At 47.9% G+C, this 16,039-nt stretch overlaps 1 long non-coding RNA gene across 1 annotated transcript in view; it reads right to left on the minus strand.

Annotated features, from left to right (window-relative positions):
- LOC117130542 overlaps positions 1-780 on the minus strand; it is an 8,429-nt gene extending 7,649 nt beyond the window's left edge. Inside the window, exon 1 of the long non-coding RNA XR_004453902.1 lies at positions 684-780. This is a non-coding gene — a long non-coding RNA (uncharacterized LOC117130542). The remainder of the gene's footprint in view (positions 1-683) is intronic.
- Between the last annotated feature and the right edge of the window lie 15,259 nt (positions 781-16,039).

Below are 16,039 nucleotides of genomic sequence, written 5' to 3' on the forward strand. Positions count from 1 at the left end.
ACACACTTAGACTATACAAGTTCATTAGTTGATCGACCAACAATCAAACAAGAACATGATCGGCCAACCAATGATACCGCATAGCTTTAATATCCACCACCCTTCACAAGCAATCACTCAAACACATACATGCCAACGCCAGGCCTACAATAACCAAATACACACCAAGCCTAATCCGGTACCTGAACCAGACTTAGGACTTAATGTCAGAACCTGCAAGCAAACCAATCAACCACAGTCACAATAATAAGACTATGAGTATCTACGACTCGATCTAACTCATAACACCGTATATCGGTGTTATACTAACTCTAGGGTTCCATAACCCTCTATGACACTCTAACAAAACACAAGACACTACCCCGGGAAATGGTGACTTAGTGTTCATCCTCTCTATCGGCAATATCCTATCTTCCTACAAGAAAGGCCAGAAGAAGAAACTTTCAACCAACCGCGGCCCACAGTCCTTCGGGTCACCGCGCGACAGCCCACAGTCCTTCGGGTCACTGCCACATTAAACCGTCGTGTAATCACTCAGCCATAGGCCATGATCCCGTCTCTCTGAGTCTTCCCAATCCAGCGAATAAGGGGTTTCCTTGAACCCGCTGAATACGAGGGCGAGGAAACACTAATCAACCCCAAACAAGCCTAGTATTGGCGGGTTATGCACATACTGTCTGCACCACTCACACAACACAAACTCAATCTAGAACCTAACGTAATGATAAAGTTCCAGATCCTAACTAGACACTCGACTCCACAAGACTAACCATAGTACCAGTAGTCCGGCCTATACGGCCTAAGACCCTTCGTACTAACTACTAAACAACAATATCAATACTTAACAACTCAATCAAACCGTTACCCAGATAGTACAGCCTCATGCTGAGAAACTATCTTTAAAGATAACGGGATCCTGCACTCAACCATATCACCACGCAAGAATAGAAAACATGATGCATCCTAGCCTTAGTCCTAATCAGGTTATTAACTCAGTCTTAATTCCTTTCATCTCAGCTTAGCCCTTGCTAAACTGAGTCCGGTTCCATAAATAAAATAACCCTAAGGACTCTACCATGAAATAACGTGAGCATTCTACTCTAGATGCAACTCGATCTAACCTAAGCTCCAAATGGAACTCAAACAAAACCAACTCACAGTGTTCTAGGAGAGAAGCAGCTGGTTGATCGGAGAGGACTTGGCAAAAACCCGAGATGAACGTCTTGACCTGACTGGACTGAACTGATCTTGACTTGGACAGAACCTTCGCTTCACCATGAAGAAACTGACAAGGCCTTGACAGACTGATCTTGACTCGGACAGAACCTCCTTTAGCATTTTGGACAATTCTTCGGACTTCCTGGAGGAGTATCGAGCAGAACTTCGACTGATCTGAACCTGTGGATCTGAACTAACTCCAGACATCACCTCAACTTGAACATCACAGAATATGACTGGCCTGGACGGATTGATATGGACAGACCTTCCGCGTCACAATCGTAGAGAATCATCGATTGGACGGAGCTGGCCTTCTCGGTGAGAATCGACTACACTCAAAGTCGACCACTTTGCTTCTCTCTCTCTTTCTCTCTGGCTACGTTGACTTGATTCCCATCTGAGCTGATATACATTTGATTGACCTTCAATTGGACAGAACCTTCCCATGGCGATGACTCAAAATCAGTAGAGTACTGATCTCGAAAACTCTCTAAAACTCTCGAAATAGCTTGGAATCACTTGCTTTATTTTTCTACTTTTCTCTCACATTTTTAACTGCCTTTGGATAGGTATGGATGTCCTAAAGTGAGCTGGGGTCGTGGCCTTTTTATAGAATACAGGAGCCAATCAGATTCAGGTTGGTGGCCGCCCGTGTGTCGATCCGCATGGCTCCGGACGCATGCACGGCGACACCTCGTGCTCCACATGTCCTTCAGCATGGCCAGGACTCATGCAGGGCGCCACCACTCCTCCCAGATGTCAGGCTGCTTGACTGGAACTCATGCAAGGCGCCACAGCATCAACCACTTGGCTGGCCGCATGCTTCGGTTGCATGCATCGAGACATCTCGTGCTTGGCCGCTCCACCTCGTGCTTCTATGTGTCAGGCTGCATGGACTGCTTCCATGCACGTCTACACCTCCTCCTTTTGTTGACACTCAGCTACTGATGTGATAGACAGAACATCCTGTCCATATGCATAGAGACACCTCGAGCTTCTTGGTCGGTTTACGCGATTTTTGACCCTTCCGGGATATTTTCGTCCCGCGATCAATCCTGAATATTTTCCGCTCCCGTTCTGATGAGCTAAATATTTTTAATAAACTCCAATCTGAACTCTGACCTTTGCGGTAAATATTTCCCGATCCTTCGGCTTCATCGAAACCTTCCATAATACCGAAATTAGGGTTTTCGTCCATTCGGGTTTTCCTGTCGTGCTTGCTTCCAAAACTTCCATCTGATTAATCTAAGACATTGTCAAACCATGGCCTAGTGGCATACTTGACTCATGGTTTAAACAAGAACAATCTGATCGCCCGCAACTCGACCACCACAAAGATACTCGACCATTCTTTTTTTTTCTTTTTTTAACGGGTTTCTACACTGACTGTCCCTGTTAATCATTACTCCGATCCCGAAGGCCAACACCATAGGATCGAAATCCTATGATGTTATCCCATGCTAATGTATACAGAGCGTAGGCTTGCTTTGAGCACTCTAATTTCTTCAAAGTAACAGCACCGGAGGCACAACCCGGCCAGTTAAGGCACAGAGCATATCGCTGACAGAAGAGACAAGACGACGGTTCTCACCAAGGCGGACCGGGCGACCCATCCCAAGGTTCAACTATGAGCTTTTTAACTGCAACAACTTAAATATACGCTATTGGAGCTGGAATTACCGCGGCTGCTGGCACCAGACTTGCCCTCCAATGGATCCTCGTTAAGGGATTTTGATTGTACTCATTCCAATTACCAGAATCAAAGAGCCCGGTATTGTTAGTTATTGTCACTACCTCCCCGTGTCAGGATTGGGTAATTTGCGTGCCTGCTGCCTTCCTTGGATGTGGTATCCGTTTCTCAGGCTCCCTCTCCAGAATCGAACCCTAGTTCTCCGTCACCCGTTACCACAATGGTAGGCCACTATCCTACCATCGAAAGTTGATAGGGCAGAAATTTCAATGATGCGTCGCCAGCACTAAGGCCATCCGATTCGTTGAGTTATCATGAATCATTAGAGCAACGGGCAGAGCCCGCGTCGATCTTTTATCTAATAAATGCATCCCTTCCAGAAGTCGGGGTTTGTTGAACGTATTAGCTCTAGAATTACTACGGTTATCCGAGTAGTAGTTACCATCAAACAAACTATAACTGATTTAATTAGCTATTCGCAGTTTCACAGTCTGAATTCGTTCATACTTACACATGCATGGCTTTGTCACGCCCCCAATCCTGAGTAGGATTGTTGGGACGGCCATGGTTCGAGGAAACGTGCAAGCCAGTCTTAGGACATCAAGGCAAGCGTTCCATGGTCGAGAAAGAAGGTTAAGGACATAAGGAAACTTAGACTTAACCTTATACAAGCTAAGAGACAACTAGGAAGAGTAAGACGGTAGCTGGACGAAGTGGACGAGTAGCTCGGCCAGCTCAATGAAGCTAGGTTCAGTTCACTCCACCTCAGTCCCTACTAAGTCAGCTCCACTAGCTGGACTACTAGCTCACTCAGCTGAGGCAGCTGAGAGTCAGCTCATCTCAGCTAGACGGACTGTCCGGGCTTTAGGCCGATGGTCCGGGTCCGGGTCAGTGGCGGGCTGTGAGGTCCGGCCATGAGGCCATGGGCTGTTGGGTCTTAGGACAAGGCAGTGGGCTAAGTCCAGGAGGCTTGGGGCGTGGGTTGGGCTTGTGGCCAACCCCAAACCCAATCATAAAGGGCGAAGGGATGCAAGTGGCCGAAAGGGGATAACCCTTGGCCGATGGTGCCCATTCATTATCCAATTCCAGAGTAAAATACTCAGAGAAAACCATAGAGAGAAAGAAAGAGAGAAAGAGAGAGTTCTGGCCAAGAGTAAGGCCGATTGTGGTGGTGTTGTGTTCCGGCGACTCTGATCGTTTGAGAACTAACTCCGGTCAAGAATGGAAGATCAAGACAAGGAGAAGAGCATGGAGAACCCAGACGTGGCTCACAAGGTATGTGATGGGCCGTGGCTCCATCAGACCGAACAGACAGTCAATGCGACCGCACCGCGGCTCTGCTCGGTTCCTAAGTCCCATCCGGCTCTCCTTATCTGTTTCAATTCGTTTCTCTTCTCTTCTCTCTGGTTAAACACGAAGGGTTGTGTTGGTTGAGTCCAAGGGACACGTCCCTAGGCTTTGGCCGAACATAATCAAACCGCTAGCCTAGACACGGGTCTGTTAGTGGGATGATCCAATCGCACCAAGACTGGGCGGTTAGGACGAACGGTTGGGAATGACCCAAGGGGCACGAGTTGTCAAGAGTCACGAGTGTCCAAGAGGCACGAATGGCCAAAGGGTACATGTTCCAAACGGTGTCTTTCGGGACAGGTTAGGACCGATCCTTATGGATCAGCCTATGGCTTGTCTAGTCAAGACAAGGTCACGGTTTGTCTAAGCCAAGGTGGAGTCGCAAGGTCTGACCGGTTACTAAGCCTTCCGGATTAGGCTTGAGGCTTACTTGGCCGATTGGATCCAGGCCTAAGGCCGGATCAGGAAAGGGAGTCCGTTGGGCCATCGAGCCGGATTCCATTGGCTGGTCGCACCTAGATTCTATCCGGTTAGACGGATTGGTCTATGGGGACGATCCGGATCTGTTCGTGTGTTCTGTTTATCTATTCTGGACTATCTATCTGATTCTAAGTCAAGGGGTGGTTGGTTGAATGACTTAGGATACGGTAGGTAGGTTCATACGTTTTATGATTATGTTGACTGAGGTTTATCTAAGTTCTAGGAACCAAGCCAAGCATTATAGAATCAATCCGTTGTATTCTCGGTTATGATTAATGCTTATCTGGTTGTGGTTTCAGGAACTAAGGATGGTTCTGGTCAAGCCTAGGAGCCATGAAGGCTCGGTCAGTGAGAGGCTGTGTAACGTGTGGTTAGATGATACTAGGGATGAACTAGTGATTGTCTATGAGACTGTTAAGAAGTTGTGTATTGAATCTCATGTTTCTAAGTAATACAAAGTTTATACATTGTTATTCCGCTGTGCAATCTGTTCCTTTGTTTATGAACCTCATATTCGAATATGACTTAGCAAATAAAAGACTTAAAATGGATCAAACGAGCAAAGAAATTAATAAGTAAGCATTCGTATCCAGTTGGGTCAAGAGACCAGGAACGGGTCTTACAAGTTGGTATCAGAGCATGCTTGATTCTAGGATAGTTGGGTTATGTAGTCCACACACACACACGCAGCCAGCTGATTAGGTCTCACGGTGAGGTTTGATTGCTTAGTCTAGGGATTGTTTTGTTCTGTTTATGTTAGTGTGTTTTATACTAACATTGTCTGAATCCTTAGGCTGGAAAAATCAAATCGGGAAAGTCCCGAAGAAGTAAGAGAATGGCCGGTCAGTCTAGTCAAGTGGCCGTGGATGGAACTAATCTGTCCGGTTTGCAAACCGATCCGGCCGCGGCTAACGCTGAAAATATGTTGCCAACTGATCAGGCTAATCTTACGGGGACGCAACAGGATGGTCAGGAACATCAGGAGAGTGATGAGGAAGTTGAATCCTCGAACGCTAACCGTGATGGTGGCCAGCGTGAGAAAGTGGCCGATGGTACGGCCAATGTAACCGCAACACTGTCCAAAGAGGACTTGTTAGAGGCCATGAAGGTAATGGGGACTCAGGTGGCGGCTATGGCCCAACTATTCACGCCATTAGTGAACTCCTCAGTTGGCCAAGCTATGCCTGTGGCTACGACCGTCCCCAACACCAATGGTCCAGTTGTGGAAACGGTCAAGGTGATCGAGATTGATCCACCAGAAAGAACCGGGAAAAAGTTGGACTATCTGAGTTTGCTTCAGCACATCTCCCGTCTAGGGACGAAGCATTTCTCAGGAAGCACCGATCCTATTGAGGCAGACGAGTGGAGGAGTAGGCTAGTACGAAACTTCAGCTCAACTCGTTGTCCTGAGGATTACAAGAGAGACATTGCGGTTCACTTCCTGGAAGGGGATGCGAATAATTGGTGGCTGGTTGTGAACAAGCGCACCAATGGAAGTCTCCAGAGTTTTGCGGATTTTGAAAATGAATTCAACCGCAAATACTTTCCTGCAGAGGCTTGGGACCGTCTGGAAGGTAGATTCCTAGACCTCACCCAAGGCCGCAGGACCGTACGTGAGTACGAAGAGGAGTTCAACCGGCTCCGACGTTTTGTTGGAAGGGAACTTGAGGACGAGACAGTCCAGGTTCGTCGGTTCATTCGAGGCTTAAGGCCGGAGCTGAGAACTCACTGTTCGATCTGCACCTTCAGCACCGTCGGAGAGCTGGTTGAACGTGTAGCTCTTTTGGAGTCTAACTTGGCCGAGGAAGCCAAGCTTAAGACAAAGTCGCAGTCTGTTCCGACGGGTAAGACTAACGACCGAAAGAGGAAGTGGGACCAGGTTGACGGAGGCAAGGCCTCTAGTGGACGACCTGAATGTCCCAAGTGTGGTAAGAACCATCCAGGTGAATGCTGGAAAGCCATGGGAGCTTGTGTGAGATGTGGCAGCTTGGATCATTCCATCCGAGATTGCACTCGACCAAGCCGGACTCAGGGCCAATCCAGTGGCAGCGGCTCTCGGACTTGTTTCCATTGCGGCCAAAGCGAACATTTCCAAAGTGAACGTCCTAAGCGGCAAGGAGGACAAGGGAAGGGTCGTGGAGACACGGGAAAGTCGACCCAGAGCAGGCCGACCACAACACCAAGGGTGTATGAGCTGTCCCGAGACGACGGTGCTTCTGGATCGTTTGATTCGATCTCTGGTAATTTCTGAATTTATCTGTTTACATTCAATAGAATGCATGGTCTGGAACCTAGAGTGGCTAGGATTCTGATGTGGGTCTCTTATAGGGACCCTCATGATTGGTGGTGTTGAAACCCACGTGCTTTTCGACACATGGGCTACACATAGTTTTGTGAGTCCGGAACTGGTCGGAATCATTAGAGCAACGGGCAGAGCCCGCGTCGATCTTTTATCTAATAAATGCATCCCTTCCAGAAGTCAGGGTTTGTTGCACGTATTAGCTCTAGAATTACTACGGTTATCCGAGTAGTAGTTACCATCAAACAAACTATAACTGATTTAATGAGCTATTCGCAGTTTCACAGTCTGAATTTGTTCATACTTACACATGCATGGCTTTGTCACGCCCCCAATCCTGAGTAGGATTGTTGGGACGGCCATGGTTCGAGGAAACGTGCAAGCCAGTCTTAGGACATCAAGGCAAGCGTTCCATGGTCGAGAAAGAAGGTTAAGGACATAAGGAAACTTAGACTTAACCTTATACAAGCTAAGAGACAGCTAGGAAGAGTAAGACGGTAGCTGGACGAAGTGGACGAGTAGCTCGGCCAGCTCAATGAAGCTAGGTTCAGTTCACTCCAGCTCAGTCCCTACTAAGTCAGCTCCACTAGCTGGACTACTAGCTCACTCAGCTGAGGCAGCTGAGAGTCAGCTCATCTCAGCTAGACGGACTGTCCGGGCTTTAGGCCGATGGTCCGGGTCCGGGTCAGTGGCGGGCTGTGAGGTCCGGCCATGAGGCCATGGGCTGTTGGGTCTTAGGACAAGGCAGTGGGCTACGTCCAGGAGGCTTGGGGCGTGGGTTGGGCTTGTGGCCAACCCCAAACCCAATCATAAAGGGCGAAGGGATGCAAGTGGCCGAAAGGGGATAACCCTTGGCCGATGGTGCCCATTCATTATCCAATTCCAGAGTAAAATACTCAGAGAAAACCATAGAGAGAAAGAAAGAGAGAAAGAGAGAGTTCCGGCCAAGAGAAAGGCCGATTGTGGTGGTGTTGTGTTCCGGCGACACTGATCGTTTGAGAACTAACTCCGGTCAAGAATGGAAGATCACGACAAGGAGAAGAGCATGGAGAACCCAGACGTGGCTCACAAGGTATGTGATGGGCCGTGGCTCCATCAGACCGAACGGACGGTCAATGCGACCGCACCGCGGCTCTGCTTGGTTCCTAAGTCCCATCCGGCTCTCCTTATCTGTTTCAATTCGTTTCTCTTATCTTCTCTCTGGTTAAACACGAAGGGTTGTGTTGGTTGAGTCCAAGGGACACGTCCCTAGGCTTTGGCCGAACATAATCAAACCGCTAGCCTAGACACGGGTCGGTTAGTGGGATGATCCGATCGCACCAAGACTGGGCGGTTAGGACGAACGGTTGGGAATGACCCAAGGGGCACGAGTTGTCAAGAGTCACGAGTGTCCAAGAGGCACGAATGGCCAAAGGGTACATGTTCCAAACGGTGTCTTTCGGGACAGGTTAGGACCGATCCTTATGGATCAGCCTATGGCTTGTCTAGTCAAGACAAGGTCACGGTTTGTCTAAGCCAAGGTGGAGTCGCAAGGTCTGACCGGTTGCTAAGCCTTCCGGATTAGGCTTGAGGCTTACTCGGCCGATTGGATCCAGGCCTAAGGCCGGATCAGGAAAGGGAGTCCGTTGGGCCATCGAGCCGGACTCCATTGGCCGGTCGCACCTAGATTCTATCCGGTTAGACGGATTGGTCTTTGGGGACGATTCGGATCTGTTCGTGTGTTCTGTTTATCTATTCTGGACTATCTATCTGATTCTAAGTCAAGGGGTGGTTGGTTGAATGACTTAGGATACGGTAGGTAGGTTCATACGTTTTATGATTATGTTGACTGAGGTTTATCTAAGTTCTAGGAACCAAGCCAAGCATTGTAGAATCAATCCGTTCTATTCTCGGTTATGATTAATGCTTATCTGGTTGTGGTTTCAGGAACTAAGGATGGTTCTGGTCAAGCCAAGGAGCCGTGAAGGCTCGGTCAGTGAGAGGCTGTGTAACGTGTGGTTAGATGATACTAGGGATGAACTAGTGATTGTCTATGAGACTGTTAAGAAGTTGTGTATTGAATCTCATGTTTCTAAGTAATACAAAGTTTATACATTGTTATTCCGCTGTGCAATCTGTTCCTTTGTTTATGAACCTCATATTCGAATATGACTTAGCAAATAAAAGACTTAAAATGGATCAAACGAGCAAAGAAATTAATAAGTAAGCATTCGTATCCAGTTGGGTCAAGAGACCAGGAACGGGTCTTACAGGCTTAATCTTTGAGACAAGCATATGACTACTGGCACGATCAACCAGGTAGCATTCATAAATCAGGGCAAGACCACGTCATATTCCCGCAAACACATGGAAAGTGGTAACAGACGCAGACTTGACCGTCATCTTTTGTCCGGAGGCAAACGTGCTTAGCGGGACAGAATTATTTCGAGTCACCACCATAATATTTCTGTAACCGAGATCTCGGCAAACAGCTTATTCACCTTTGCGAACAATGCATAAATTATGCAAAGACGCATGGATCACAAGGGCCGGCTTATGTGTTCACAACTTCCCCACTAAAGGAGATGACGCAAACAACATTTTAAGCAAAGCTTAACAATTCCTTCCAGATAGGTACGCAACACAGGCCCCAGATCAGTTCAACAAGCATAAAACTATGCTAGTGAAGAAACTGAGGAGGATAGTTGGTCTATAGTTGGGTGCGCGAGCTCAGAGCCTACAAACACTAGCTATCCAATCATCACTCATACGCCGAATGTTCATTTTCCCTGCTAACATCAATCTTTCCAACCACTCTTGAGATGTAATCAAAAGAGCAACTGGAAGACGGATGAAACCAGGCCAATACCACACAAGCGCGAAAATTTGAAGTTAGGGGCAAAACGGTCCGCCTGAAAAGTTACCGGAAAATTCACCGGAGACAATCCGGCCAACGACCTCAACCCAGCCATCAATAGTGTTGGACCGAGCAGTCGAACACTACATACCCCTTCGGGTACTGAGGATAGACTCAGAAGAGTGCTTACCCCTTATATAGACAAAACACTTTTTTCAGTCTGTCACCAATAGATATTGGTTGTGTTCCGGAAGTATTTTAAATGTAAAAAATAAAATACTTTGAATTTGAATCTGATTTTTTGCATGCTTCATATGAATGGTTAAAACTATTTTCTGGTAAATTGTCATGATATCTTTTGCTTCTAACCATGTCTTTTGCATGCTACAAAGTTCGGGGGTTTTGTGGTCTAAACGGATGTCTACAGCAACTTTTGATCAACACTTGACATCCTAAAAATATTAATTTTTGAATTTTTGGCTTCTCGGGTGATTTTGACTGTCCGTGGGTGATTTTGGCCCACGTGGGCTGTCTGTTCAGTACACACAGGACGTCCGTGTGTGTCCATCAGCACACACAGGACGTCCGTGTGTGTCCATCAGCACACACAGGACGTCTGTGGCTGTCCGTGTGTGTCCATGTGTGTCCGTGTGTGTCCGTCAGCACACACAGGACAACCGTGGCTGTCCATCAGTACACATATCAGCACGTTGGTCCTTAGACTCAGCATGCTGGCCCTTCCCGTGGACTGTTTGGGTGATTTTGGCCCATGTGGGCTGTCTGTTCAGTACACACAAGACGTCTGTAGGTGTCCGTCTGCACACAAAAGACGTCCGTGGCAGTCCATGTTTGTCTGTGTGTGTCCATAGGTACCCGCCAGCTCACACAAGACGTCCGTGGCTGTCCGTCAGCACACGCAGGATGTCTGTGTGTGTTCGTTAGCACACACAGGACGTCCATGTGTGTCCGTCAGCACAGACAGGACGTCCGTGGCTATCCATCAGGTATCAGCACGCTGGTCCTTGGACTCAGCATGCTGGCCCTTCCCGTGGACTGTTTGGGTGATTTTGGCCCACGTGGGCTGTCTGTTCAGTACACACAGGACGTCCATGGGTGTCCGCCCGCACACACAGGACGTCCGTGGCTGTCCGTCAGTACACACAGGACGTCCATGGCTGTCTGTGTGTGTCCGTGTGTGTCCGTCAGCACACACAGGACGTCCGTGGCTGTCCATCAGTACACATATCAGCATGATGGTCCTTGGACTCAGCACGCTGGCCATTCCCGTGAACTGTTTGGGTGATTTTGGCCCCTGTGGGCCGTCTGTTCAGTACACACAGGACGTCCATGGGTATCCGTCAGCACACACATGACGTCCGTGTGTGTCCGTCAGCACACACAGGACATCTGTGGCTCTCCGTGTGTGTCCGTCAGCACACACAGGACGTCCGTGGCTGTCCATCAGTACACATATCAGCAAGTTGGTCCTTGGAGTCAGCACGCTGACCCTTCCCGTGGACTGTTCGGGTGATTTTTGCCCACGTGGGCTGTCTGTTCAGTACACACAGGACGTCTGTGGGTGTCCGCCAGCACACACAGGACGTCTATGGCTGTTCGTGTGTGTCCATGTGTGTCCGTCTGTGTCCGTCAGTACACACATGACGTCTGTGGCTGTCCATCAGTACACATATCAGAACGTTGGTCCTCGGACTCAGCACACACAGGACGTCCGTGGGTGTTCGCCAGCACACACAGGACTTCTGTGGCTGTCCATTAGCACACACAAGACATCCGTGGCTGTACGTGTGTTTCTGTGTTTGTCCGTCAGCACACACAAGACGTCTGTGGCTGTCCATCAGTACACATATCAGCACGATGGTCCTTGGACTCAGCACGCTGGCCCTTCCCGTGGACTGCTCGGGTGATTTTGGCCCATGTGGGCTGTCTGTTCTGTACACACAAGACGTCTGTGGGTGTCCAGCAGCACACACAGGACTTTCGTGTGTGTCCGTCAGCACAAACAGGACGTCCGTGTGTGTCTGTGTGTGTCCATCAGCACACACAGGACGTCTGTGGCTGTCCATTAGTACACATATCAGCACGATGGTCCTTGGACTCAGCACGCTGGCCCTTCCCGTGGACTGTTCGGGTGATTTTGGCCCACGTGGGCTGTCTGTTCAGTACACATAGAACGTCTGTGGGTATCCGTCAGCACACACAGGACGTTCGTGTTTGTCCGTCAGCACACACAGGACGTCCGTGGCTGTCCATCAGTAAACATATCAGCACGTTGGTCCTTGGACTCAGCACGCTGACCCTTCCTGTAACACCCCCGAACCGTCCTAGGCATAGGTCGACTCACCGGCCAACAATCAAACAAGAACATGACTGACGGACGACCCAAACCAAGGGTTGGAGATGAAAGGCCAACTGGCCAGCCAACAATCAAACAAGAACATGACTAACCAACCAACCCAACACCATGGTCCGGAAGCGCTACATGACGGGCTAGGGATAATCCGGTCAGAGTCATAAAATTTAGTCTACGACCTAGACAAGTTCGTCCACTAACCCGTCCCGCTGATTTAAGGCTGAAGGCTTTACAACCCTTGCCCAAACGTTTTGTTGGTTCGGACTAAACCAATATCATTTGGACCCGTTAATTTTTAAATTCAATTCGATGTTTCAAGAACATTTAAATATTTTAGGGATCCCAAATCCAAATAAAACGCAACGGAAAACATGAAATGTTTTAAGAATAAAACCGTAGCCAAATGCACTGCAAATCTACTCTGGTGGCCTATGCGTCCAATCCTCTACAAACTGGTCTCCTGCAAAAAGGACAACGAGAGTTGGGTGAGTAACGTAAGGTCACTCTGTGAGCTGGCTACCTCTACCCAAAACCTAATAGCTAGCCCCGAGAACCCAAAATAACAATCAACTTAGCCTAAGCGCAATAAACAAAGCTTAAGGCTAATCCAAAAACACACCGACTAAGGTATGCTCAACCTTAATCTAATAATAATAACCTTGGCCACACGGCCAACTACTAAAATGGATCCCTATTAATCAAGACTCGATCCAAGACAACACCGTATCTCGGCGCTAATACTGACTCGAGGGTTCCATAACCCCCAACACGACACAATAAGACTAACTCGTCGAAATACACTAAGACGACATAACACTCTAACTTGAGCCCTGGTGACATCGTTTTCCTCCTCTCTCTCGGCAATATCCTATCCCCCTACCACAAAGGCCAGAAGAAGGAACTTTCAACCGACCGTGGCCCACTGTCCTTTGGGTCACCGCGCGACAGCCCGCAGTCCTTCGGGTCGCTGCCACATTAAACCGTCGTGTAATCACTCAGCCATAGGCCATGACCCCGTCTATCCGAGTCTTCCCGATCCAGCGAATAAGGGGTTTCCTTGAACCCGCTGAATACGAGGGCGAGGAAACACTAGTCCACCCAAACATGCCTAGCATGGGCGGGTTCGCACCTGCTATCGGCATAACACTCGACACACAATCCCTAGGAAAAACCTAAGGGCCAAGACTCCTATCCAAAACTAAACAATACTCAGGAGTCTACGACACTAACCACTAATACTCGTAGTCCTGCCTATATGGCATAGGACCCGTAGTATCAACATCACAACAGGAGATCGGCCTATATGGCCAAAGATCCCCTAGACAACAACATTACCACAATCCCTGCACAAACAATAATCACTACCAAGCAATCATCACTAAAGCATGTCTAATCCATAACTAATAAACCAAGTAGTAAATAATCAAGACATGCATCTCATCTCAATCTCAATTCAACTATAATCGATCATCCTAGTCCTAGTCAGGTTATTATCTCAGTCTTAATTCCATTTCATCTCAGCTTAGCCCGTGCTAAACTGAGTCCGGTTTAATAAATAACCCTAAGGAATCTATCATGCAACAATGTGAGCATTCTACTCTACATGAATCCTCGATCTTCCCTAAGTTCCAAGTTGAACTCAAACAAACCAACTCACAGTGTTCTAGGCGAGAAGCAGCTGGTTGATCGGAGAGGGCTTGGCCAAAACCCAATGGACGCCTTGACTGGACTGGACTGAACTGATCTTGTCTTGGACACAATCTCGGCTTCACCACGAAAAAGCTGACCGGCCTCTACAGTCTGATCTGGACTTGGACAGAACCTCCTCTAGCTTCTGGACAGTTCTTCGGATCTATCTCCCGGCGGAGTATCGAGCAGAACTTCGACTGATCTGAACCAATGGATCTGAACTTACTCCGGACAGCACCTCCACTTGACCATCACAGAATATGACTGGCCTGGACGAAATCATTTGAACAGAGCTTCCACGTCACAATCGTAGAGAATCATTGATCGGACGGAACTGGCCTTCTCGGTGAGAATCGGCTACACTCTAAGTCGACCACTTTGCTTCTCTCTCTCTTTCTCTCTGGACACGTTAACTTGATTCCCATCTGAGCTGATCTTCATTTGATTGACCTTCAGTTGGACAGAACCCTCCCAAGGCGATGACTCGAAATCAATAGAAAATTGATCTCCAAAACTCTCTAAAACTCTCGAAATAGCTCGGAATCACTTTCTTTCTTTTTCTACTTTTCTCTCAAGGTTTTAACTTGGCTTGGACAGGTCTGGATTTCCTCAAATGAGCTGGGGTCGTGGGATACTTATAGAAGACAGCAGCCAATCAGATTCAGGTTGGTGGCCGCCCGTGTGTCGCTTGGCATGGCCCTGGACGCATGTACGTCGGCACCTCGTGCTCCACATGGCTGGCTGCATGTCCAGGACACATGCAGGAAGCCACCACTCCTCCCAGATGTCAGGCTGCATGACTGGAACTCATGCAAGGCGCGACAGCATCAACACACATGGCTGGCCGCATGCTTCAGTTTTGCATGCCCGGAGACACCTCGTGCTTCTACATGTCAAGCTGCATGTGCAGCTTCCATGCACATCTACACTCCCCCTTTTGTTGACACTCAGCTGCTGATGTGATAGACAGAACTTCCTGGCCATATCCATAGAGACACCTCGAGCTTCTTGGTCGTGGTTTACCGCAATTTTTGACCTTACGGCATATTTTCGTCCCCGCGATCAATCCCGAATATTTTTCTTCTCCCGTTCAGATGAGTTTAATATTTTTAATAACTCCAATCTGAAGTCTGACGCTTGGAGGGTAAATATTTCTTCGATCCTGCGGCTTTAGTGAAGACTTGCATAATACCAAAATTAGGGTTTTAGTCTAATTTCGGATTTTCCCGTCGTGCTTAATTCCCATCATGCTTCCAATGTCTTCAAAATAATATTCCGCTGATACGTAGTTTTGCGGAAAACTTCATGCTGAAGAAACGTCATTCTTCACAAACGTCGAGCTTCTAAGCCGTCGTGCTTCCAAAAATGTTATGCTTCCAAAACGTCCGTCTCATCAATCTAAGACATCTTCTAACTATGGTCGAGCAACTTATTCAACTCATAGTTAACTCATGATCACTTCTTCACCCATTTCGTACTTCAAAACTTCTCGATCGATCCTTATCGCCCGCGCCTTGACCACCACAAAGATACTCGACCTTTTCTTTTTTTTAACGGTTCTACATTCTCTCCCCCCCCCCCCCTTTATAGAATTCGTACTCGAATTCTTAGTTGAGAAATTGCTCATCTTCACAACATTCTCCAAGCGTCTCCATAACCTCTTTACTCTGTCCACAACTGTTCCTTGAGTGTCCTCCTCAAGGTCTCCACAATCTTCTTCACATCTCTTGACTGAGTAGTCCTCTTTCTCTTATTCTGCCATAACACTGATTGCCCATGATACTAACTTGTCCAGATTCCTGAAATCCTTTCTCGATCTTCGTCTTCCCAACTACTGATGAAGTCCTTTCCCAACGACATCTTGTTTACTCCCATCTGTTCAGTCCCTACCACAGCCCAGTTCTCTGAATCTGTCTCTCCTCTTTCGCTTCGGTTTGGGTTTGGCCTCGAACTCCCTCGACTTTAAGGTTTTCATCCCTTAAAGTTCTGATCAACAAACATACTTACTCACTGCAACTCAAAAGAAACTTCACACACAAGTTAATAGACAACTAATCCCACAATTCTACTAACAACAACCTAGCAATGCTAACCAGCAACCTAACA

The sequence above is a fragment of the Brassica rapa genome, unplaced genomic scaffold, assembly GCF_000309985.2.
Source record: "Brassica rapa cultivar Chiifu-401-42 unplaced genomic scaffold, CAAS_Brap_v3.01 Scaffold0536, whole genome shotgun sequence".
NCBI classification, from domain to species: Eukaryota; Viridiplantae; Streptophyta; class Magnoliopsida; order Brassicales; family Brassicaceae; genus Brassica; species Brassica rapa.